The sequence below is a fragment of the Chiloscyllium punctatum genome, chromosome 25 (assembly GCF_047496795.1).
Source record: "Chiloscyllium punctatum isolate Juve2018m chromosome 25, sChiPun1.3, whole genome shotgun sequence".
Taxonomy (NCBI): domain Eukaryota; kingdom Metazoa; phylum Chordata; class Chondrichthyes; order Orectolobiformes; family Hemiscylliidae; genus Chiloscyllium; species Chiloscyllium punctatum.
Genome location: NC_092763.1, coordinates 50,814,235 through 50,840,206, shown reverse-complemented (window position 1 = coordinate 50,840,206; position 25,972 = coordinate 50,814,235). Strand labels below are relative to the sequence as shown.

General features: G+C 40.1%; 1 protein-coding gene across 1 annotated transcript in view; it reads left to right on the top strand.

Annotated features, from left to right (window-relative positions):
• zc3h12b (zinc finger CCCH-type containing 12B) overlaps positions 1–25,972 on the top strand; it is a 90,932-nt gene that overhangs the window by 40,642 nt on the left and 24,318 nt on the right. The gene's annotated exons all lie outside the window — the stretch shown is intronic.

Sequence of the window (25,972 nt, the reverse complement as noted above, 5' to 3'; positions counted from 1 at the left end):
AGAATCCTAACAAAATTCCATAAATACATTGAGAAGTGCTTTCATACTATCCTCAAAATTCTGTTTTACGGACTGATCTAAAGCAGCTTCATGTACTTATTGTAGAAGTTTATTTCAAGCCTGTGTCCACCACAGGAGCAGCCAAACACAGAATTTGCTGAGTTGGGCAAACTTGGGAGTTTTGTTTTTTATAAATGGCAGGGGTGGAACTCAATTCCTTTATTCCTGCTCTGAACTTCATTTTGGCAATTGCAGCATTAACTCCATTGCTGATTGCATTGCAACCGTGGGCAATTTCACATAGTAAATGTGATTCACAGTCTCTCAGAGGAAAGGTGGGAAATGAGACAAGAATGTCACTTGGTCCTGGAATTCCTACCTGTACTGGCTGTAAGATACAAAAAAAAATTATTTCAATTTGAATGCTTCGATATTATATTGTATTTTTCTTGGACTGATTGATTATAGGGCTCTGGCTTGGAAACATAGGTTGACCATCACATTTCACCAACATTTTATAAGTGTTGACATGCCATCGAATACTTTGCACAGTGGAAAATTTGCTCTTATAAATTCAAGACTGAAGAAAATGCATTTGAACACTTTGATTTAGAAGTGCCGGTGTTAGCCTGGGGTGTACAAAGTTAAAAATCACACAACACCAGGTCATTGTCCAACAGGTTTATTTGGAAGCACTGGCTTTCAGAGCGCTGCTCCTTCAGGTGTTTGTGGAGTATAAGATTGTAAGACACAGAATTTATAGCAAAGGTTTACAGTATGATGCAACTGAAATGATATTTTGAAAAGACTTGGATTGTTTGTTAAGTCTCTCATCTTTTAGAATGACCGTGTTGGTTTCAGTTCTTTCATATGTAAATCCATGAACTCTTTTTTTTAATATATATAAAAATGTTACAATCTCAAGTGAACTTTAACAATAGGTGCCATGATAGCTCAGATAGTGCATTGAAGGTGTGAGGTGCCCTGTATGAGGCTGTCTGTGCCCCAATGTTCATACTGATTCCATTTCTAAAAAGGGATTTACAGAATCTTACATGGATTCATTAAGTTCTTGAGCAAAATAAAATGTAATTCTGCAAATACAAATTCACCCCACAAGCTATGAGTGTCTGTGAGAGTGTGTGTCTGTGTATGTCTGAGCGTAAAGGGGTCTAAATCTGTGAGAGGATGTGTGTGAGAGATTGTGGGTGTGTACGTGTAAGTATATGAGAGAGGGTCTGCACGAGTGTATAGCTCTATGTGTGTGTAGTGCAGTGGAGTCACCTGTAGTGTAACATGAACCCAAGGTCTTGGTTGAGGCCATCCCCATAGGTACCGAACTTGGCTATCAGCCTCCGCTTGGCCACTTTGCGTTGTCGCCTGTCCCAAAGTTTGCCTTTGGAGGACGGTCACCCGAAGGTCCGAGGTTGAATGTCCTGGACCACTAAAGTGTTCCCCGACTGGGAGGGAACACTCCTGTCTACTGATTGTTGTGCGGTGTCCATTCATCCATTGGGGAGACCGAGCAGAGGCTAAGGCAATATACCACACCATACTACAGCACTCTCCTCCGCCATCCCACCCCCAAAACATCCAGAGTGGACCACCCCTTTTGAGTTGTTGGAACCAGCCCAACAACCCTCATCCATGACTAGATCCTAGACCAACATTTTTCCCTGTACCCACACCCCCAACTAAAACTGATGAGCCTTTAACCCGAACCTAAGTCCTCCCTGCTCCTGCTGTACACGCCAGGCCACCATTTCCCATCTACTAAGTGCATTTTCACGTAACTGGCACCCTGAAATCCTATCCACCTGGCACACTGCTCCCTTCTCCTGCCTGACTTCCTAATGCCACACTTATCTTACATGAATGCTCTCTCACAAGAGCTGCCAAAGTCTGGCTGGGCTGCTGGCTATTTAAATCACAACAGACTACTGCAAAATCATAGAATACCTACATAAACTGGAAGCAGGCCATTCAGCCAATCAAGTCCACACCAACCCTCTGAGCATCCCATCCAGGCCCACCCTGTAACCCTGCATTTCTTACTGTTAAACTGCCTCGCCTGCATATCCTTGGGTACTATGGGCAATTTAACATGGCCAATCCATCTAATTTACACATCTTTGTACAGTCTGAGAAAACTGGAGCACTTAGAGAAATCCCACGCAGACACTACGAGAAGGTGCAAAGTCCACACAGTCACTCACCCTCGGGTGGAATCGAACCCATTTACTTGGCACTGTGATGATGAAGAGTTGAATATAAGATTTCAACCCTCATCAGAATACAGTATTAGTGCCAATATATTTCTAAGCCCATATATGTGTGTTTTTGTTATCTGTGTATTACTGCCCCATTCTGAAGTGGGTATTGCTTTTTGGTCAGCTTGTTGATGGATTCAAAAGCTTCAAGAGATTGCTGTTGAATGTGAATGTGGAGACTGTGTTGAAAAACTGATTAAAATACTATGATTTCCCCACTAAGTGGTGCAAGTGAGTCTTTTCCATTTGAAGCAGTGACTGGTGGAAACCTGATACTGAGTACATTTTTCAACTGGTATATTAAATTTTAAGCATGAGTGTAAATGAAAAAAATGTGCACAATGGCAATAAGCATTTTATTTTAAAACCCAGATCAGAGAGCTTCGTAAGCCTAATCACCTCTTCTAAAATTTTATTTTGAATTACTAGTTTATGTGATGAAAACAAGTAAGAAAGAATTGGCGAGTGTGACCCAAAGCTTGATTAAATGTGATGAAGTTTAAGACAGTAAAAAAACAAAAGTGTTTAGCAAAGGACTTGTTGAGATTGGGGCCTACAGTTTAAGGAACAGTTCTCAATGGTAAAGTGAAGGAGGGGGAATGCCCATAAGGCTGGAATTAGAAGAATGGAAAATTGCAGAGTGGAAGTAACCGAGATGGAAAGGATGGGACCAGGCATGTGTTTTCTTCTATAACTAATTTCATTCATGTGATGGAACTTATTACTCATCCTTAATTGCCCTTCAGGAGGTGATGGTGAACTGCATTCTTAGTCTGTGTGGTGATGCTACGGCTATGGTGCTGTTTTTGAGGGTGAGTTTAAAGATATTGAATCAGAAGTGACGAAGATTATAAGCAACATTTCTAAGTCAGGATGGTGTGTGATTTGCAGGTGGCTGATTCAATGCATCTTCTGCCTTGTTCTTCTGTCTGGTAGACGTTCGAGGTTTAAGAGGTGTTATCGCAGAAGCCTAGGCGAGTTGCTGCAGTGCATTTTGTGGATGGTACACACTACAGTCTTGGGATGGCTTTGACAAATATGATAACGTTCCAGCAAGCTGTTTTGTTCTGGACTCATCAAGCTACTGAAGTGTTGTTGGAGCTGCATTCATCCAGGCACGCATCATGCTGCTGGCTTGGAAAGACTGTATTTGTTATGATGAGTGAATTATCTTAAAATACCCAGCCTGCTCCAACATGTTGATCGTAATTCCATCAAATGTAATGAGGAGATGCTTGGCACTTGTGTGACATAAATGACTTGCCACAGACTAGCTCGAGCTTGAATTTTATACTGGTCCTATCGCAAGTGTACACAAATTGCTTTATTAAACGAATTTTGCAAAGTGAACTGAACCATTTGCAATCCAGCTCAAACGTCCCAACTATTGATCTTTTTCTAACAGAGAGAACATCAATGATGAAGACCAAGAAGATCAGTGGGGCTAGAACATTTCCCTGAGTCATTGATGCAGTACTAAACTGCATCAGTGTCCTGGGTCAAATGAAATGTGGAGATGTATGGTCACCAATTGACCTAAGCATTTCTTTGTCCCACTCACACTCCACGTCCAAGCATGCTGCACAACAATGCTGACAGTTACATCTTGCAGGACACCGCCAGGTCAGTCAGAAGTGATATTACTGAGACACTTGGTGATAGATGTTGAAATCCCCCACCCTGTTTGCATCCTGAGCCCTTACTTTTTTGGTACTTCTGAGCTTGGAAGAGGACTGATTATGAACTGAGAACATGAGGAGTGTGATCGGTGAAGTTTCCTTGCTCAAGTTTGATTCTGTGCTGTGAGACCTCATGGGGTCAGGATTCAATATTCGGGACATCTGGGCTGTTTGTTGTTGACTATGTACACTGCCACCACCACTAGTAGATCAAACCTGTTGGTGTGATTGGACATGTCCAAGAATGTTAGACACGAATTGTGCAATTCCATCTGACCACGTAAGGCTTTTACATCACTAGTCTGTGAGAGATACCCAGTTTGGGCAGGGGTGCCCAGGTGGAGCTCTTAGTTTGGAGCACCCTGCTGAATTTGGGTCCTAGGTCATTGTCAGGTCATCCATCCAGTTTTTATTCAAATACTTTTTTCACAGGGGCTTACATTTACATTATTTCTATTAATATAAAACCCAGAATCCATGGACAGATTTTCTCATTGATCCAAAGTACCTTCAAGGAGGTTACAGTATGTTTGTTTCAAAAAAAAGTTAACTTTTGACCATTACTTTTTATTTTAAACTCTTTCATACTTGCTTTGTAGTTGCTTGAATGTTGAAAATATATACATTATTCTCAATCAATCCTTCTCCTTTGTAAACTTCCAGAAATAATTTGACCCATGTCCTTGAGGTGCCAGAGGGATTTTATCTAGTCCCTAGGGACCTACTGTACCAGGTATAAAAAACTTTTATTGTTTGTTTGAATAAATAGTAAAAGATTTTATTGGGTTTCCTAGATTCATATCAAAACGTGTGGTGCTGGAAAAACACAGCGGGTCAAGCAGCATCCAAGGAGCAGGAGGATTGACATTTTGGGCATAAGCTCTTCATTAGGAATGTGGGGGAGAAAGGGGGCTGAGATAAATAGGAGGATGGCAGAAGGTAGCTGGGAAGATGATAGATAGATGCAGGTGAGGTGATATGTCGGATGGGAGGGTGGAGCAGATAGATGGGAAGGAATGTGGCCAGGTAGGGTAGAACCCAAAAAAGTAGAATCTATTGAGATTATCTATGATAGCATAAAGGAAATGTTCCATATGACTGAGTAGAATCAGCACCCATTAAGTCAAAAGAAGCCCCAACACATTCAGCAAGAACAAAGGAGTGAACAAAATACGTGCTACCATTCATCAGCATAGAGTTGAAGGATGGCCAAATCAAAAGTCCAATGAGTTGAACAAGAATACATGCTTTGAACACTGACAGCCATTTTAATATCATAGATGACTTGAAATGTGACTGAAGGGTAGTTATTCTAGCTTCCATTTGGGAAAATATCTTGGAAAGGATACAGAGACACTTGAGCATTGTTTATAACCAGGTCTCATTTAGTATTATAGCAGCAGAGATGTAGGGAGATGAATGTTTTTCATTACTCATTGTGAAATCCTAACAGAAACCCAAACAAAAGAAGATCCTCCAGCAGAGAAATAATTTACGGACCAATCAAGGTCAAGTTCAGAATCCAAGTCAATAATCCTCAAGTCAAAACCTTTTACAAAAAATTACAAATCCAAAGTAAATCCATTTTGTAAGAATTATGAAACCTCTATACTTTCAGATTTGTGATGAGGGCAGAAAAGCTTGAGGGAGGTGTTGTATAAGTTAATGATTCTGAAAGGGTTAATTTTTGAAACTGCATTAAGCTCCATCCAATCTAACGACATCATATGGTATTGTGCGGGGAAAAGATGAAGTTGGCTTGAGATCACAATGGAGACATTAGCGTGGTCAGCGCCTCCTTAATAATTTTAGTTTTAGTTATTATTTATAATTAGACATTGTACCTATTACCATCTCCAAATAATTGCATTTTCTTAAGGCAACAGTCTCTTTTTAGGAAGTAGTCATCCCTCCAGTGCTGCTACCCAGGTAGGCTCTTAGACCTGGAAGAAGGAGTGAGGGAGATGGTGGCACAGCTGTGATGTCACTGGGCTAGTAAACCAGGAGCCTTGGATTAATGTTCTATATGCGCTTAAATCCCATCATGGCAGATGGTGAAACTTGAATTTGATAAAATCTAGAAGGAAGGATTACATTTGTAAGCTTCCATTAACCTTTTTGACTATGTTTCAGTGCAAAGCCCCACAAGGAGTTATCTAAACAATTACTATTTATTTAATATGATCGTAACCTCCACAACCACCTGATGAAGAAGCAGCCCTCCGAAAGCTAGTGCTTACAAATAAACCTGTTAGAGTATAACCTGGTGTTGTGATTTTTAAATATTTATTTAGAGTAAAAAGGATTAATGGCAACATTCTATCCTAACTATTTGTTCAGCAATATATGCAATAAGTAACACAACTCTAACCGCCTGTATTGTTGTTCTAATTTATAATACACTTGGTTCACCCCTTTTTCTAGGCTTAATAGAGGCCAGTGTTGAAGTTGGTGTTTTGGTATTCAAACAAATAGAACCTGTTTTCTGAACGATCTCCACTGGGTCCACAAGAAAGCAAAAGACAAAGGAGTGCAAGATATTAAACCGGTGTCCATAGCCTTGTGAGGGAGGGACGTCCGCAGCTCCGTTACCATTTGTGTAGAAAAGTGATTCCTCATTTAATTCCTAATAGGTCCAATTTTAAAATTATGCCCTCTTGTTCTGGATTTCTTCAAGAGAAAATAATTTTGGTTTTTTAAAATCCCGGTATCAAATCAACAAATCATTTTAAATATTTCATTATATCATTCTTGACCTTGTAAACCGATGCCAATACAAATCAAATTTGTATCTAAATTGCCTAGTAATTTGAGTCTGTAAGCTCTTATCATTCTGACGAATTTGCACAGTACTCTTCTCAAAGCCAATATAGACTTATTGAAGTATCGTGCCCAAAACTGAATGCAGTGACCTAGATGAAGTTTTAGAGTCATAGCACTGTACAGCAAAGAAACAGACCCTTCATTCCAACTCATCCATGCAAACCAGATATCCTAAGTTAATCTAGTCCCATTTGCCAGCATTTGGCCCATTTCCCTCTAAACCTTTCCTCATCATATACCCGTCCAGATGCTTTTTAAATGTTGTAATTGTACCAGCCTCCACCATGCCATCTGGTAACTCGTTCCATACATGCACCACCCTCTGTGTGAAGAAGTTGCCCCTTAGGTCCCTTTTAAATCTTCCCCTCTCACCTTAAACTTACACCTTTGTAGTTTTAGACTCCACTACCTTGCAGAAAAGACCTTGGCTACTCACACTATCCATGTTCCCATGGTTTTATCAACTTGTATAAGGTCACCCCTCAGTCTCTGACATTCTAGGAAATGACCAAGTCTTTGTACAACTGAAGGATGACTCCACATTCCAAACCTCTGGAGCCATTTTGATTACTTTTTGTACCTGTGGATATAATGACTTGCATATTTGGGCAGCTAACTCTCATTGCTTCTTTGGAGCTCTATATGTAATCATAGAGAATTGCTTCATCCACACTGTTGTAACTGGGCATTTCAAGTGACAAGAAGGGAAAGAAATCAAAACTCACTCAGGCGTAATTAAATGAACCGTGATTACACACATTGTAAAGAATGCTGCACAGTTACAATAAGGATGAAATTAATCCACCCTTTTTAATTCAGCCAAAGAATATTGACTCTGTGAGGGAATTTGTAACGTCACCTGAATCCCGTGATTACACTTATAGCTTATGAGTCACTTATGGGTATCCCCTGTATCACTTCCACTGTTCTACCACAATGGCTCCATTTGTTGAAAAGAGTTACTTTACAAAGAATCACGTGAAATTACAGTCGAGTTTGAATCACTTTGAATTGCAGCCACTCCTATAAACTTCATGTGAGGAATACATGATTATATGTCATTAGTACAGGGATTTAGCGCTAGTGATTAACGCAATTTGGTCACTAGGTTGATTTAATCTTCTAGAGTCAATTTACTGAATGGAGCCTTAACAAGACATGCTTCTTATGTCACACTTTTTAGTTAAGTGTAATGGTCTTTTGAATGTCTATACTTGGCACAAGTGCAATAGTTCACAGCTTTAGTGGCACTCATTTGAAGAAACGATTTCTGATCTAATACAAATATTGGTTTCTAAGCAGATCTGGGTGAACAAACCAGATTACTTGTTTGCAATCAGTTTTCTCTTTTTGTAATGTCTTGCAACTAACAGGGTATATGAATATTTAAATCTACTTCCACAGTGTAACTGGGCATCCAATGCAAATTCAGTGCAGCTTAATGGCTTTTCCAGGGTCACTGTCCACATGACAATGGAAGTCAGCTTTTCCGCACTTTTTACGGGTGGTGGGATGAATGCAGTCTCTTCCATCTTGTTGTTCATGGTCGCTCTGTTGCACTTTCTCTTTCCCCTTGCAACTGCAGTCTCTCTTTCCCACCAATGCCCTTTGCCAAACACATTGGGCAACTTTACCATCTACAGAATGCTGGGAAACTATTCCAATGGGTTACCTACAGCAGCCTCCTAACTCTGGACTTCCTATTCTCCAGAGATTCTCCTGCTCCTTCCTTACTTATTTCTTTCTTTCCATTTTAAATCAGCAAATTTCTTCCTTGTTTGTCCAATAAATTCCATTCATGCTTTTTCACTATGCCAATTATACTCTATTCTGTTTGCATACATTTAATCACTCCGCATTTAAATACTTCATTGAAGACACTCTCTTTTTATTTCTGTAATCTTAGCAGGTCACTCATATTTTTCTGCTCTCTAAATTTGATTTCATCCAAAGCACTCCTATCTCTTAATGTGCACAAGTTTCATTTCCCTGTCACACTTTTATGCTTGTTGATCTATATTGGCTCCTGTCATCAAGTTTTCAGGATTTTGGCATTCTAATTCTCTTTGCAAATCCTTCTGTGGCTTTGGCCCCCTTTCTATTTTAATGAACCCTGCAGCCCCATACACTTCAAAATATCTGGTTCCTCTGATTCCAGTCTCTGAAGCATCCTTGATTTTATTCGCTTCACCACTGATGGCTTTGCTTCAATTTAACTGTGTTCTAAGCTCTGATGTACCCTCCCCTGCCTACTTTATACTTCATTTCCTCCTCCTTTATATTGTTCAAAACCAATGGCTTTGAACAAACCTCTGGCTATTTGACCTAATATTCTCTTGTATATATCAGTGTCAGACTTCCTTTTATAACCATCTTGTGCAGCATCTTGGACTGTCTCATGTTAAAGGTGCAATATAAAAGTCATTGATGTAATAAAGTTTAGAGTTCTCTAATCCTCCCTCATGATTTATTGCTTTTTTTTTTATCTTCCAGTGCATTACATCCAATTAATATTTTTGTGCAACATCATGATCAAACTATTCACTATATTCCAGTACCATAAAAATGTTGACATTGTTTAAAAATCAAGAGTTTTACATGTTTAAAGTGCCAGGGAAAAGATAACACATGGGCTGTAACACCATTTAATAAGTTGGTCAAGCAAGTAAGGAGAAACTCAACCTCAGTTCCCAAGTAGGAGAGGAGGGGACTTTTAGTAATGAGCCAGCTTGATTTTTACTTTCAGTATTCCAAGGTTTTTCAATGGCAGTTCAGGCAACTCCATAGAGTGCTCCAGGAACATTGAGCGCATGGCACCCTTTAATATTAAAGTTGTAGGGTTCATTAATGTCCCAAATTGGATGTCTCTGTACCACATAATATCTTCATTATTTAAGAAAGGTGGTAACGACAAGCCGAGGAACTATAGACCGGTGAGCCTGTCGGTGGTGGGTAAGTTGTTGAAGGGATTCCTGAGGGACAGGATTTACACATATTTGGAAAGGCAAAGACTGATTAGGGATAGCCAACATGGCATTTTGCGTGCGAAATCATGTCTCATGAACTTGATTGAGTTTTTTGAAAAAGTAACAGAGGATTGATGAGGGTAGAGTGGTGGACGTGATCTATACGGACTTCAGTAAGGTGTTCAACAAGGTTCCCCATGGCAGACTGGTAGCAAGGTTAGATCTCATGGAATACAGGGAGAACTAGCAATTTGGATACAGAACTGGCTCAAAGGTAGAAGACAGAAGGTGATGGTGGAGGGTTGTTTTTCAGATTGGAGGCTTGTGACCAGTGGAGTACCACAAGGATCGGTGCTGGGTCCACTACTTTTCATCATTTACATAAATGATTTGCATATGAACACAGGGGATACAGTTAGTAAGTTTGCAGATGACACCAAAATTGGAGGTGTAGTGGACAGCGTAGAAGGTTACCTCAGAGTGCAATGGGATCTTGGTCAGAAGGGCCAATGGGCTGCGAAGTTGCACATGGAGTTTAATTTAGATAAATGTGAGGCGCTGCATTTTGGAAAAGCAAATCTTAGCAGGATTTGTACACTTTATGATAAGGTCCAGGGGAGTGTTGCTGAACAAAGTGACCTTGGAGTATAGGTTCATAGCTCCTTGCAAGTAGAGTGGCAGGTAGATAGGATAGTGAAGAAGGCGTTTGGTATGCTTTCTTTTCAGAGTATTGAGCACTGGAGTTGGGAGGTCATGTTGCAGCTGTACAGGACGTTGGTTAGGCCACTTTTGGAATATTGTTGCAATTCTGATCTCCTTCCTATTGGAAGGATGTTGTGAAACTTGAAAGGGTTCAGAAAAGATTTACAAGGATGTTGCCAGGGTTGGAGGATTTGAGCTGTAGGGACAAGCTTAATATGTTGGGGCTATTTTCCTGGACCGTCGAAGGCTGAGGGATGATCTTACAGAGGTTTATAAAGTCATGAGGAGCATTGATGTGATAAATAGACTTAAGTTTTTTCCCTGGGGTGGGGAAGTCCAGAACTAAAGGGCATAGTTTTAGGGTGAGAGGGGAAAGATTTAAAAGGAACCTAAGAGGTAACTTTTTATGCAGGGGATGGTGCGTGTATGGAATGAGCTGCCAGAGGAAGTGGTGGAAGCTGGTACAATTGCAACATTTAAAAGGCATTTGGATGGATATGAATAGGAAGGGCTTGGAGGGATATGGGCTAGTGCTGGCAAATGGGACTAGATTGGGTTGGGATATTTGGTCAGCATGGGCGAGTTGGACTGAAGGGTCTGTTATGCTGTACATCTGTGACTCTATTTGTAGCCTGTGAGCCATTCGTAGTACCTGTGCTCAGCTATCAGCTAACTACACACAGACCAGGAAATGATCCTCGTTTGTGAAATTTACATTTTGCATCTGGTACTTTGAGTATTGGCCAATAACTTGATGCTTTTGTACATATGAAATCTGTTTTCTTACCAGGTTGAATCATGAACAAAGAATACTATGAAAATATGCAGTCGTAATGCATTTAACCATTTGTGTGCCTGTTTAACTTTCATTTTTCTAGGTGAGCTATGAAGGAAGCTGTGCAATCTTGTTTTAATTTGTAGCAGATGCTGAAGCAAAATTTAAAAATAATATTACATTCTGCTAAAATGCATAACTGTCTAATAGTAAAAATATATAGCCATAATGAATGTGAAGGATATTTTTTGAGGAATTTTTAATTGTAAGGTATTATTTGTATGCTTGGGACATTATCAAATTTACATGTTCTGATGTGTTTTTTTCCCCCTTGTTTCACAATAGTAAACTAATTGTTTATTCACTTAATTCCAGCTTCTGGACTTTTCTCCTTAATTCTGTTTAGTTATCTCTAACCCTGGAAATGCTGACTTAAAATCCCAATCCTTTGATCCTGCCTTTTAATTCCACTGTCTGCTTTGAATTTCTCTTTGCCAATCGGTGTCCATGGAAACATTTTTTTTTCATGAAGATAGCCCTGCCATTACAAAACTATTTCTAAGGTCACACATTTGTTTTATATTTAATCCAGCATGAGAACTGAGCGAGGGCAAAAGCTTCACTTAGTCTTTACAAGCTTGTGTTGCAGTTCCCATTTCATTATTGCTCCACACTCTCAAAATTCATCTGACTGTTTACAATTATTTTTACACTATATGCTATATTTAACTCCGTAGCTAAGTGATTCAAACATACACATGCTGAGACTTGACAGTTTCTTTTTGCTTCACTTGTTCGTGATCAAGCTTTGATATACAATTGGAATGCTTTTCTAATAAATGTCTTGAACAAGCGTGACTGTGAAGCACTGGAATTTTCTCAAAGTTGAGTTTGACATGTTTTCTATTGAAGGCCGCCTTTTTTTTTATAGTTTTGCAATGTTTATAATACAAGTACAGCATGTTTCTGGCAGTATAAAACCATCTGATTTTTAAGAATTGATTTTGAAAGGAAGATTGTTTTTGTTTTAAAACTAAAATCTGTCTTTCTTGTCCTGGTGAACTGGATGTCGTTTCCAACTGCTGTCTGGTCTTTAGAAAAGCAGACAATCCTGCAAATGAGCACCAATGATTGAGCCCAAAACAGCCTAACTACTTCTACAAACTGGGATTTTTTTTTTGTAAGCACCTCTCACAGCTCTCATGAAGAAGCTGAAAGCTGTAGGCACACAAAATCAAATCGGTGATATAGCTTCAAATACAATAAATGGTAGTTTGCAGATTTAATGTGTTGCTGAGAATCTTGGACAGAGAATTAGCTTCATCCCAAATTCATCTCCAAAACCACTCACAAGAACCTGGATTAAGTATCGGTTATTGAAGAAACATAGCATGTTGCACTGAACGTAGTTAAAGTCGTAGAACTGTACAGCATGGAATTCCATGTTAGAAGATGGAAAGCTTTATCCTGTTTTCAAATATCTGTGTAGCTTTGAATTCATAATCACAGGCTTACTTCATGATTTGGCTTCAGAAAAGCACATATTTGCTTTTCAAGCAATATAACTGTAACTAATTAATGTGCTGTGTTTGAGAATGTTAGTGAAGTAAACTCAGGTTATATAGACATTTAATTGCTCAAGAAGAGATTCTGGAATTTTCTTTTCTCCCCTAGCAAGTGTTCGAACCCACTTGTTACTTGTTTAAAAATCAACACCTGATTGTCCTATAAGTTTAAGGTGATTCCAAGATATTTTGTCCACTAATGAAAGATTGGTTTGGTTTGTATGTCTTACTCAGTAATTCACTACCTGAACCACTCAGGTCCATTGTATTCCAGAGAAGAGTTAATAATTAATTACTCAGTCTAGTTCATAATAGAATCTGAAGGGATCATTCTGCAGCATCCATGATAATGTGTGTTTATGGAGTGCAATTAGCATTTATAAAATATTCACAGGCATTTAAAAGCAACACAAAACTACAAAAGGAGGTATTAGGGCAGACTGTAAAAAGCTTGGTAAAAGAGATGAGTTCTAAGGATCATGTTAAAGGAGGAAACAACAACTTATCACACCTTAACATAAATGTTCCAATGAGCTTCACAGGAGCACTATGAAATAATGACACTGCATTACATAAGGGGAGACTAAGTTAGATGAACAAAACATCATTTAGAGATGGAGGTTTTCAAGAGTATCTTAAAGAAGACAAGCAAAATAGAAAGGCTTAGGGAAGAAATTCAAAAGTTTAGGGTCCTGGCAACTGAATGGTGGATTGCTCAATGGAGCAGTACTAAATGAGGATTATGGGACTGGAGGAGATAATTGCAATAGAAAGTGGAGCGGCCATGGAAGGATTCAGAATCAGATGGAAATTCTTGACCTGGGTTTGAAATATGAGGAGAGAGTGATGGCGTGTAACACTGAAGCCATATTAAACAGAGTGTGGCATTAAGAAGCCTGAGCAAATCTAGGCTGATTGGCAATCAGAAGGCAGGGAAAGTTCTCAGTTAGTGGATTCATATTTAGCACAAAAGAAGATGGCTGTAGTTTTTGGATGTCAGCCACCTCGGCTGCACAACACTCCAACACTCCAGATAATGTTGTAGGCCCAACCACCTTCAGCTGCTTCATAAATAACACCAATACCGTTCTTGCATCATAAGGTCAGAAGTGGGAATGTTCACTGTGCAATGTTCAGTATCATTTACAAATCCTCAGGTACTGAAGCAGTCCATGCCCAAATACGGCACGATCTGAACATTATCCAGGCTTGTGCTGACAAGTAGCATTCATGCCACACAAGTGCTAGCCAGTAACCATCGACAACAAGACAAAATGAAACCATTGCATGAACCAATATAACCAATGGCATCACAATTGTTAAATGCCCCACAATGGGGTTACCATTGCCTTCAAGCTGAACTGACCATTGTTATAGACTAGGCCGGACTACTCAAAACATTCTTAAGCAGGCAGTCCAGACCATAACTTTGCAATTTGTTTCAGTAAGTGTACAGTGAAAATTACTCAGAGTAAGATAGTGAGGTTGACTACCAGGTTAAAAACAGACAAATATTTATTCACAGAATTACACGATAAAACACCAAGAACAGAATAAATAACCCCTACAGAACTTGGTCTATCCAAACTAGACTTAATTGTGCTGTTCCAAATATGCACCAGTCCCAATAAGCAAAACCCCTCTGAAACCAGTATAAATGAATGGTACAGATGCATACAGGGTGAAGTTGAAGGGCAGAAAGAGAGAGAGAGAGAAAGAGTTTCCATACAGTTCACTGTTGAACTCCCAACCAGTTCAGGACTGAACTAAACTGCTCGGCTAGAGAGCTGACTACTCCCCTTTCATTGTACAGGTCACTTCTAAAACATGACCACTTTAGTCTGAAGTCTCATCTGTTTACATCTAAACAAAAGGCCTCTCAAAATCTTTTTCATCTGTGTACCAAACCAGACTGGTCGGAGCCAAACCCCCTGAGGAAAATCAAGAACAGAGTATCCTTGAGGCAAGGAACAGCTTTTAGAAAAAAAGGGACTACCTTTGTGACATTTCCCCCCCCCCCCCAAAAAAAAAGAACCATCAATACCAAAAGATGGCTTCATTTTTAACCCTTCAAAAATTCAGTTAGTAGTCTAAACACACATATGCACTGTACTAATTACAAACATGCTAACCACATTCAAATTCAGGCCGCTACCCCCACCACTGAACGCCTCTGTATCTCATTCAAGTCTCGACAACACATTGGCAATCATGTTTTTGTGACCTGCCACATGCACAATTGTCAAATTGAATGGCTGCAACAACAAGCTCCCTCTAAACAATCTGGTATTTTTGTCCTTAAACTTTTCCACAAATGTCAATGTGTTATGATCAGTGTATACTATTGTCTCAGATGCATTGTTGGTAACATAAACACTGAAATGTTGTCATGCCAACACCAAGCTTAAAGTCTTTCTCCAGCGTTGAATATTTCTGTTGATGAATGTTCAACTTCCTGGAAAAATATCTGATGGGTCTATCTATTCCTTCGTCATCCTCCTGCAGGGGCACCACACTGACACCCACATCACTGGCATCGATAGCCACCTTGAAAGGTTTCATGTAATCCAGTATGACTAATACTGGGGCAGTGGTTAAGTCCGCTGTCCACTGAAACTTCTTGCCCTTTTTTAACAATTCAGTGAGTGGAGCAGCCACACTGCTAAAGTTTGTCACAAACTTTCAGTAAAATCCACTCTACCCCAGGAACTGCAGTATTGCTTTTTTTTTTGTCGACGTTGTGGGAAATTGCCCAATTACTTTCGTTTTCGCATCCCGTGGGACCATTTGTCAATGTACAATAACATGGCCCAGGAAGGTACTTGGGCTTTGGCAAATTCACTTTTAGCTATGTTACCATTAAGCCTGCCTTCCCAAGTCGATCAAACAAGTCCCATAAATGCTGTAAATGTTCCTTCCGTGAGTGACTAAAAATCGCCAGGTTATCAATATACACCACATAGTTGGGTAATCCAGCAATGACCTTATTAGTCAGTCTCTGAAATGTGGTTTGAGTATTTTCCATAGTAAATGGTATGACTTTGAACTGATATAGTCCATTTGGCATTACAAAAGCCAAAATTGCCTTTGCTGTCTCTGACAGAGGTACTTGCCAGTAGCCTCTGAGCAAGTCCAACTTCAAAATGTAAGTTGCTGTCCCACTTTCTCGACACAGTCCTCCAACCGTGGAATTGGATATGCATCAGTCTTTGTAATGCCGTTGACTTTGCAATAGCCCATACATAACCATGGTTTGGTACCATCTTGCTTTGGCACCATGACCATAGGTAAGTTCCAGTCACTGTAACTCACTTCGATTATGCCATCTTGAAGCATGCGCTCTATCTCCTCCTGAACCTGTGCCAACTTTAAAGGATTATGCCTATAAGGATGTTGCATAATCGGAACTACATCTCCTGTATCTACATCATGAACAATTAGGTTAGTACTTCCCAGTTTATTTCCACATATCTCCCCATGTGACAGTAATTACTCTTTCAGGTCATTTCAGTTTTCTTGTGGAAGGTGACTAAATAATTTATCCCAATTTTTAACAACTTCCTCACCAGTCCAATTTGATTTAAGGAATGTTCAATTCAGAATCCTCTGAACATGGTTCTTCCTTCTGTGCTGTAGTCATTAACACCTTCTCCTCTTGCTTTCCTTCCCTATCAAAATACCTTTTGAGCATATTCACATGACACACTGAGATTTCTTCTTGTCTGGAGCCCTTATCAAGCTGTTCACCTCACTCTGTTTCTTCTCAATTTGATAAGGTCCATTAAACCTTGTTTTTAAAGGCTCGCCTGTTACTGGAGGTACCAGCAATACCACCAATTGCAAAATTGCGAATTAGTGATTTCTTATTCGCTTCCTGTTTCATGGTATACTGTGATACTTTTAAATGCTGTCTTGCCAACTCTCCAACTCTATTTAATCGTTCTCTAAAATTTGACATGTAGTTCAAATTGATGGTCTCTGAATTCTAACTTATTAGTTTCTCCTTAATCAATTTTAAAGGTCCTCTTACTTTATGCCCAAAAATTAATTCAAATGGACTGAATTTGGTCAATTCATTCAGTGCATCTGCGATCGCAAAAAGTACAAGTGGAACTCCCTTATCCCAGTCATCTGGATAATCCTGATCATAAGCCCTCAACATGGTCTTTAGTGTTTGATGCCATCTCTCTTGCGCTCCCTGTGATTCTGGATGGTATGCAGTAGATTTGAATTGCTTTATTCCCAAGTTATCCATAACCACCTCGAATAGTTGGATGTGAAATTTGATCCTTGATCTGACTGGATCTCTGTTGGCCGTCTGTATCTAGTAAAAAGAAATTCAAGTAATTCTTCTACAACCCTTTTAGCTGTGATCCTGCATAATGGGATTGCCTCTGGAAATCCAGTTGACACATCCATTATTGTTCATAACGACTTATTCCCACATTTGTTTGAGGTAGGGGATCTACGCAATCCATCAAGACTCTTGTGAAAGGTTCCTCAAATGCTGGAATAGGTATTAAAGGTGCAGCTTTTATTACTGCCTGTAGTTTTCTGATCAGCTGATATATGACACGTCTGGCAAAATTCAACTATATCCTTGTGTAGTCTAGGCCAGTAAAAACGTCTTTGTATTTTAGCCTGTGTTTTCCTCACCCCCAAGTGACCCCCAAGTGGTAGCTCAGCAACCACTTGTAGCACCTCCTTTCTGTACCCTACTGACAAATAATTTGATGAATCTCTGCCAATTCTCATCTGCTTGAATGTGTGATGGTCTCCATTTCCTCATTAAGACATCATTTGTGAAGTAACAACACACAGGGATGCATTCACTTTCCTTCTCTATATATGCCTTTTGATATAACTGATTTAAGTTCTCATGTTTCTGCTGTAATGCAATCAGCTTAGCAGAGCTAAAGATACTGGCATGTTTACCTATTTGCTCCTTCTCTGTTCCACTTAACTTTATCAGAAACATTCTTTGATCAGATATGTCAGCTTCCTTATTTGTGTTTTTTGATCTCTCCTGCTTCAGCTTGTGCCTCTGTGATCTTGTGATCACACAATCAGGGAAAATTCCTGGATAACCATTCTCCATGTCTTCAGTTGCCTACATCTCCACTAGCTTTTCAACTAGAGTAGGCAGCACGCCTATCAGTGAATCAGCTATATCATTTACAAGGACAAGTTGTATTCCTGGAGCTGAGAGTTTATCCAGTACTCCCATCACAAATTCTCCACTGTTGTCTGGACTCTCTGGCCTCACTTTACATAACTGAGCACTTTTTGTCTTGCCATGAATCCGTGTTACCAGTACCTTTTCTGGCAATAGTCCCTCAGGAGTACATGTCTCCTCATTCCTCAGTATTACAGACTGACAGGATCCTGTGTCCCTTAATATTGTAACTTCTTTGCTGCTATTCCTGGCCTATGTGAATAAACTTTACCCTTGCATGTATATTTTTTAAGCAGATCTGGCACTTCCTCCTTAATTGACCTCCATAATCAACTTGTCCACTCTGACGCAGTTATCTAACTTCCCCAGTGCTATTTGTTACTAGTCCAACAAAACTTCCAGACTTGTCCAATTTTCCTACATCTGGCTTTCTCCTAGCCCACAAACGCTGTGATTTTGTGTGGCCCGCTGTATTATAATGAAAACACTGGAGCTTTTTAACTTCTTTGTCCCTCTCGAGGGTTTCTTTTGTACCCTATGGTAAGTTATCCTTATGATCTTCACTGAGATTTACCTTTCCCTATCCACATGAGGATTTCTCTTTACCCCAGTTTCTATCCCTCACAGACTGAAATTGATTCTGGAAGCCAAACTGTGTTTTATGGACCAGCTCATAATCATCCGTCACTTCAGTTGCTAGCCTTGCTGTTTTAACTCTCTTCTCTTCCACATGAGTTTGCACTACTTCAGGCAATGAATTTTTGAATTCCTCCAAAATAATTACCTCTCTTAGGGCATCATAGGTTAGCTCAATTTTTAAAACTCTAATCCATCTATCGAAATTACTTAGTTTGATCCTTTCAAACTCGAAGTGGATTGACCAGGGTCCCTCCTTAGATTCCTGATATGCTGTCTATAGGCTTCTCGTACAAGCTCGGATGCACTTAAACTGGCTTTTCTCACCTCCTCATACTTCCCAGAGACCTCCTCTGATAGGGATACAAATACCTCACTAGCCCTACCTATAAGTTTTGTTTGGATCAACAAAACCCACATTGCCACTGGCCACTGCATTTATTTAGCCACCTTTTCAAATGTGATGAAAAATGCTTCCACATCCTTCTCATCAAATTTAGGCAATGCTTGAACATTCCTAAACAGGTTCTCACTAGGCTTCTGACTACCAGGCACTTGCTCATTCACTCTCTTTCTCATTAAGCCTACCCTCAGCCTTTATCTCCAGCCATTTAAGCTGACTTTCCTTTTCAAGTGTCAGTATTTGAAGTTCAAACCCCCCCCTCCTTTTTTCCCTCTCTTCTGCTACTTTCTAAGGATAGATCTCATGGAATACAGGGAAAACTAGCCAGTTGGATGCAGAACTGGCTCAAAGGTAGAAGACAGAGGGTGGTGGTGGAGGGTTGTTTTTCAGACTGGAGGACTGTGACCAGTGGAGTGCCACAAGAATCGGTGCAGGGTCCACAACTTTTTGTCAATTACATAGATGATTTGGATGTGAGCATAAGAGATACAGTTAGTAAGTTTGCAGATGGCACCAAAATTGCAGGTGTAGTGCACAGTGAAGAAGGTTACCTCAGATTACAACAGGATCTGGACCACATGGACCAATGGGCTGAGAAGTGGCAGATGGAGTTTAATTCGGATAAATGCAACATGCTGCATTTTGGGAAAGCAAATCTTAGCAGGACTTATACACTTAATGGTAAGGTCATAGGCAGTGTTGCTGAATAAAGAGACCTTGGAGTGCAGGTTCATAGCTCTTTGAAAGTGGAATCGTGGGTAAATAGGATAGTGAAGAAGGCATTTGGTATGTCTTTATTGATCTGAGTATTGAGTACAGGAGTTGGGACATCATGTTGCAGCTGTACAGGATATTGGTTAGGCCACTGTTGGAATATTGTGTGCAATTCTGGTCTCCTTCCTATTGGAAAGATGTTGTGAAATTTGAAAGGGTTCAGAAAAGATTAACAAGGATGTTGCCAGGGTTGGAGGATTTGAGCTATAGGGAGAGGCTGCACAGTTTGGGGCTGTTTTCCCTGGAGCGTCAGAGGCTGAGGGATGACCTTACAGAGGTTTACAAGATCATGAGGGGCATGGATAGGGTAAATAGACAATGTCTTTTCCCTGGGATCAGGGAGTCCAGAACGAGAGGGCATAGGTTTAGGGTGAGAGGGGAAAGATATAAAATATGAGACCTCAAAAGCAATTTTTTTCACGTAGAGGGTGATAATGTATGGAATGAGCTGCCGGAGGAAGTGGTGGAGGCTGGTACAATTGCAACATTTAAGAGGCATCTGGATGGGTATATGAATAGGAAGGGTTTGGAGGGATATGGGCTGGGTGCTGGAAAGTGGGACTGGATTGGGTTGGGATATCTGCTCAGTATGGATGGGTTGGACCAAAGGGTCTGTTTCTATGCTGTACGTCTCTATGACTCTCTTCTGCTGCTCTCTCTTTTTCCCTCTCTTCTGCTTTTAATCATAACTCGAACTGTTTCATTTTTGCTGCCCTTTCCTTATCACTCGCCTCTAACTCAAGCTGCTTCATTTGCAATTGAATTCTTGCCATCTCTATAGATTTTGATGCTTTCTCTGGCAAGTTTAAATGCTGAGTTACTGCTGTAAATATCTCTCCTTTCCTCACAGAAGCCGGCAGTTCCAGTTCCAACTTGTCTGTTAATTCCTGTAGCTTGGTCTTAATCACCTTTTGCAAAACTTTCAAAGTCACCGCATCCACTTCCAGAAAACTTTTGGTGACTGAAAGCGCTGTTACTATCCCACGCTTTGTCAACCCAATGAAACCAACACCCAAAATAAGGACACTAGCACCTACCACTTGCTGTGTAAAGTCCCGCAAAGCACCCCCAATCTGTTATGGACTAGACCAGACCGTTCAAAACATTGTTAAGCAGGCAAACCAGACCATAATGTTACAGTTTGTTTTGTTAAGTGTACAGTGAAAATTACCATGAGTAAGCGAGGTTGACTACCAGGTTAAAAACAGACAAATTTATTCACAAAATCACACAATGAAACGCAAAGAACAGAATAAAGAACCCCTACAGAACTCAGTCTATGCAAACAAGACTTAATTATGCTGTTCTGAATACACACAACAGTTCCAATAAGCAAACCTTCTTAGAAACCAGTATAAATGAATGGAACAGATGCTTCCAGGTTGAAGTTGAAGGGCAGAAAGAGAGAGAGAGTTTCCTCACTGTTGAACTCCCAATCAGTTCAGGACTGAACTAAACTGCTCAGCTAGAGAGCTGACCCACACCCCTTTCATTATACAGGTCACTTCTAAGTCATGACCACTTTGGCCTGAAGTCTCATCTGTTTACATATAAACAAAAGGCCTCTCAAAATCATTTTCATCTGTGTACCAAACCAGACTGATTGGAGCCCAGCCTGCTTTATTACCCCTCTTAAAAAATCAAGGACAGGTTATCCTTGAGCCAAGGAACATCTTTTTTTAAAAAAAGGGACTAGCTTTGTGACACCATATAAATACTGTATAAAAAATGAAAAACCTGCACATACAGTAAATTAGAAACAACAACAAAGATTGGTGGAAAAGCTCAGCTGGTCTGGCAGCATCTGTGAAAATAAATGAGAGTTAACATTTTGGATTGGGATGACGCTTAGGAATTCTAATTTTGGTTTATGGATGCTGCCAGACTCTGCTAACTTTTCCAGCAACCTCTGTATTTGCTGCATATAAGTACTGTGTTCTAAAAAACAAATTAGATGCTATAAATCCTGCTGCGAGCAACTCCCCTTACTCCACAAAGCCTGCCTATGATCCATCGGGCACATGCCAGAGTGCGATGGAATACTCCCCACTTGCCTGGATGAGTGCAACATCCACAGCACTTAAGGAATTTGACATTATTCGGGACAAAGTAGCCCACTTGTTTGGCACCACATCCAGTTCACTCTCTCTAGCATTAACATGCACTAGCAGCAATGTGTGCCATTTGTAAGGTGGTTAGTAGAAATTCACCAAGTGTCCTTAGACAACACTTTCCAAAACTACAACCACTACCATTTTGAAGGACAAAAGTAGCAAATGTATGGGAAGAGTACCAGCTGCTGCATGGACTGCTGTGGATAGCGGGGAGCAGGGTTGGTGAGGAGGGAGTGAGTGGCCAGCCCGTGCTAGAGCTGGGCCTGGTCTGGATGCAAGGCACAGTGCAGGAGGTCCAGTGTGAGGATGCCATTAGCCTCTAGCTGCACAACCCGAGGGGCCGAATCCCCTAGTGGAGGTCTTGCATCGCTCCAAGACAGAAAAGGCTAGCTTTGCAGAAATATGGTGGAAAAAGTAGGCAAAAAAAGGCACAGATTCTTTGGATCAGGATCCAGAGTGCAATGGTGAACTGGGGGAAGTATGTGATGGGACTGGCCCAGTCATACAGTCCTGAGCTTATAATATGGCTGTGAAATTGTCTGATCTCTCTGGTAATGCTTTACGTAGGAGTATGTGGAAACCTGAAGTGGAGGATCTTCAACAAAATATCCCATCGAGCTATGCAAATAGAAACCACCCCATTCACTTTGCTTCGGCTTGAAGTGCAAAAGAACGTGATCAGGAACACTGAAAATATTGATATCTTAAAAACGACCCACACACATAAGTGACTGAGGCCTTAATGAGCAAATATTTAAAAACCAGTGTCTTCTGGCCCACATGTTAATAGCTTATTGTATTGTGAAGAATTTCTATCTCCTAAACTTTTGAAATTGATGATAAGTGAGGGGACATTTCAACAAAGATGTTAGGGACTATTGGGAAATAACAATTGAGGGTGTATTATCATAAAATAAGTGGTAAAAGTTGGTAAAAGTGTAGCCCAAACACATTTTCTCAATAACTTAGATTCTTGGAACTGGATCTTAACTTCAATCGTTATTTTATCATTTATTAGTAAAGAAATTTACTAATAAAGTCATTGTCAGGGCTTTATTTTGCTGACTGGATGAGGAAGAGAAACCTTTATACACTATATTTCCCATATGTTGGTTAAAGCACTGTGGGTTTTCCAGGGAAGAAGTCTGAACTAGAATGCTTGCTTATCGTGTATCCAATGTGTAAAATTTGAATAAAATGTGAATACTTTAATGTGAAAAAAAATGGGTGGTGCGGTGTGTGAGTGGTTACCAGTGCTTCTTCATAGCGCCAGAGGCCTGGATTTGATTCCAGCCTTGGGCAAGTGTGGAGTTTGCATATTCTCCCTGTGTTTGTGTGGGTTTCCTCCCAGCGCTCTGGTTTCTGCCCATAGTCCAAACATTTGCTGGTTAGGACAATTGGCCATGCTAAATTGCCCCTAAGATCTAGGGATGCGCAGTCAAAGTGGATTAGCCATGGGAAACATAACGTTACAGGGATAGCTTAGTGGGGTGGGTCTGGGTGGGATGCTGTTCAGAGGATCAGTGTGTTCTCGATGGGCCGAATGGCCTGCCTTTGCACTGTATGGATTCTTTAATTCTCTAGTTTTTCTATTTGCTTGATCCTCCTCCAGCATCTCTCCAGAGTTATCCTGCTAGGTGGGACTGCACCCGCATGGTTCTGTTATTAACTATAAATCATAGCCAGAGTATTAATTACAGTGACTTCTCTTCCTGTTCCTGCAACATTTAATTCCAGTGGCCACATCGATCCTTGGTCCCTTTCTGTTTCTAATTTGCATGATGCTCCCCTGCAACATCACCTAAAACATGTTTGTTTCCATATATATGTACATTGCACTCAGCACCACCACAATACCCCTCTCACACCTTGCACTGCCTATAAATAATATGACAACTTATCTGACACCCTATACTAGATGAGCAGAAATTTCTTCCATTTAAACATTGGAAAGACCAAAGTATTGCTTTCAATCTCTGGTACAAACTCTTCAATGTCACGCGCCCTGGAATTGTAGGTTGCCCCAAATTGTTTCAATGTTAGTCGTATTTAAATCTCAAGGTGCTTCCAACTGCGTAAGCTTGGTATGATCCAAAACCCCCCTCCCTGTGCCCTAACACCCATCATAACCTGTTTACTATCACTTCAATGTACATAGTAAATCAGTGTCTCAATTTTAAAACTCTCATTCATTGTTTTCAAATACTTCATCTCTTTCCATCCCTGTAACCTCCAGCTCCACAATCCTTCCTGATAGCTCTTCTCTTCCAGTTCCAGCTCTTTAGCATTCTTGATTTTAATTGCCAACAGTGAGGCAATTATATCTGTTATCTGGGCAAAAGACCTGGATTCCCTCACTGAAAACTCAACTAATTGACCAAACTTTGATCATCAACACTGATGCCTCTTTATCTAACTCAAAGTCATATTTTCTTTTATAATGCCTTGTGAAGTGCCTTGGTTTGGCTTATTATGCAAAGGACACTTTTTTTTACAATTTGTTTTTGTTTTATTCCAATAAAATATTTACTTCTTGTGATGGTTCTGGTATGTCTGTCTTTCCCATGAAGTGTCCTTCTATCTTGGACATCTTGGCTATAAAATTATATATTCTTTGTGCATAATGTGGGGAGAGGATTGAGGGAAGTAAGTCAGCTTAGTTACTTTGATAGTGTGATTGGGGGGAGGGCTTCTTCCTTGCCATGTTAATGTGAAGTGTCACCTCTCAAGCTATGTAACCACTTAATCTTTCTCTGACAGAGAGATCTTTGACTAATTATGCATGGGTTTGCAATGTACAGGTTATAGTATATTTATGAATAATTGAACTTTGATAGAAGTTTAGGGTACCCCTGAAGATTGACTCTTGCTTGCACAGGCAGGTTTTCTTTATATTACTTTGCTTACCTACTAAATTAGTAGTTTCTTCCTGTGCCATGAGATTTTTGATAGTTGTAGTGTGGCTTGCTCTTGATATTTGGTGAATAAATACTTTTCAATGACTGCAAGGCACATTTAATGCAGCTTGTTGCTTTGTTGATAGGCAGCTGTCTCAGAGAATTTCCATTATGGTAAATGCTAGAACTGTCACTCAGGAAATCAAATCGCTCATATCGTACTCCAATATTTGCATGTTGGAGCCAACCTTCATTTCAACATGCTGCTGACTTGGTAGCTGGCTGGTATTCTTTTGATGAATGTGAACGTTTAATTAGTTTGTCACATCCCGAGATTTCCCTTTTGTGCGTGAGTTGGCACGTTCAGCAATACTATTGACTGAGTACAAGTTACAGAACAAATGCAGTGTGAAAATGTCGTCTTTCACATATGCACTGCCTGTTTTCTTTTGGTTTAATACTTGCAAGATAGGTTCCAAGAAAGTCTTCTATCCTCTTCAATCCAGAATGCTATCTTTACCTTCTTGCCGGTTTTACGGTATTCCTTGAGTAATGCCTGGAATGTCAACCTGTCATATGTGCTGACATGGTGCTTGAGCCCACACTCTTTTAATCAAGCAGTCAACAGAACATGAACTGAAACTAGCATGGCATTGTCACCAAGCAGTCACAACAGCACTGAATGGGGGAATTATTGCAGTAGGTAATAATTTGCTTGGGACGCAGAATGAAGTTATGCATTCCAGTTTAAGTTTCAGTGACTTATTGGGCTGAAGCATCCAGTTATGCATTAAATAATAAGGAAAAGCTTCCCAAGATTCACTTCCCAAAATGTGTTGAATTAGTTGACTTTAGGCCAATTAGTTGTACAAGTGGACTAATTGCACCTAGAAGTGAAAGTTAGATGAGTGAAAGGTGTGTGTGGCACATTGTATTTTCTGGTGCCCTGTAATGAAATGTTAGAGTGTGAAAATTGTAAGTGCCAGAGCATAGAATCAATGGGAAGCAGGAGGAAATGAATCGTAAATTGAAGTTAAGCAGTCTGTGATTTTAGTAATAATAGTGCACAAGACAGCTACAATTTTCCAGCAAAACCACTTGTTCTGCAGTGTTCACAGCATGGGGCTTCATCAAATGTCATTGTGTCAATTGGGCTATTCAACTGTGGAAGGCATCGTACTGAGACTGCTGT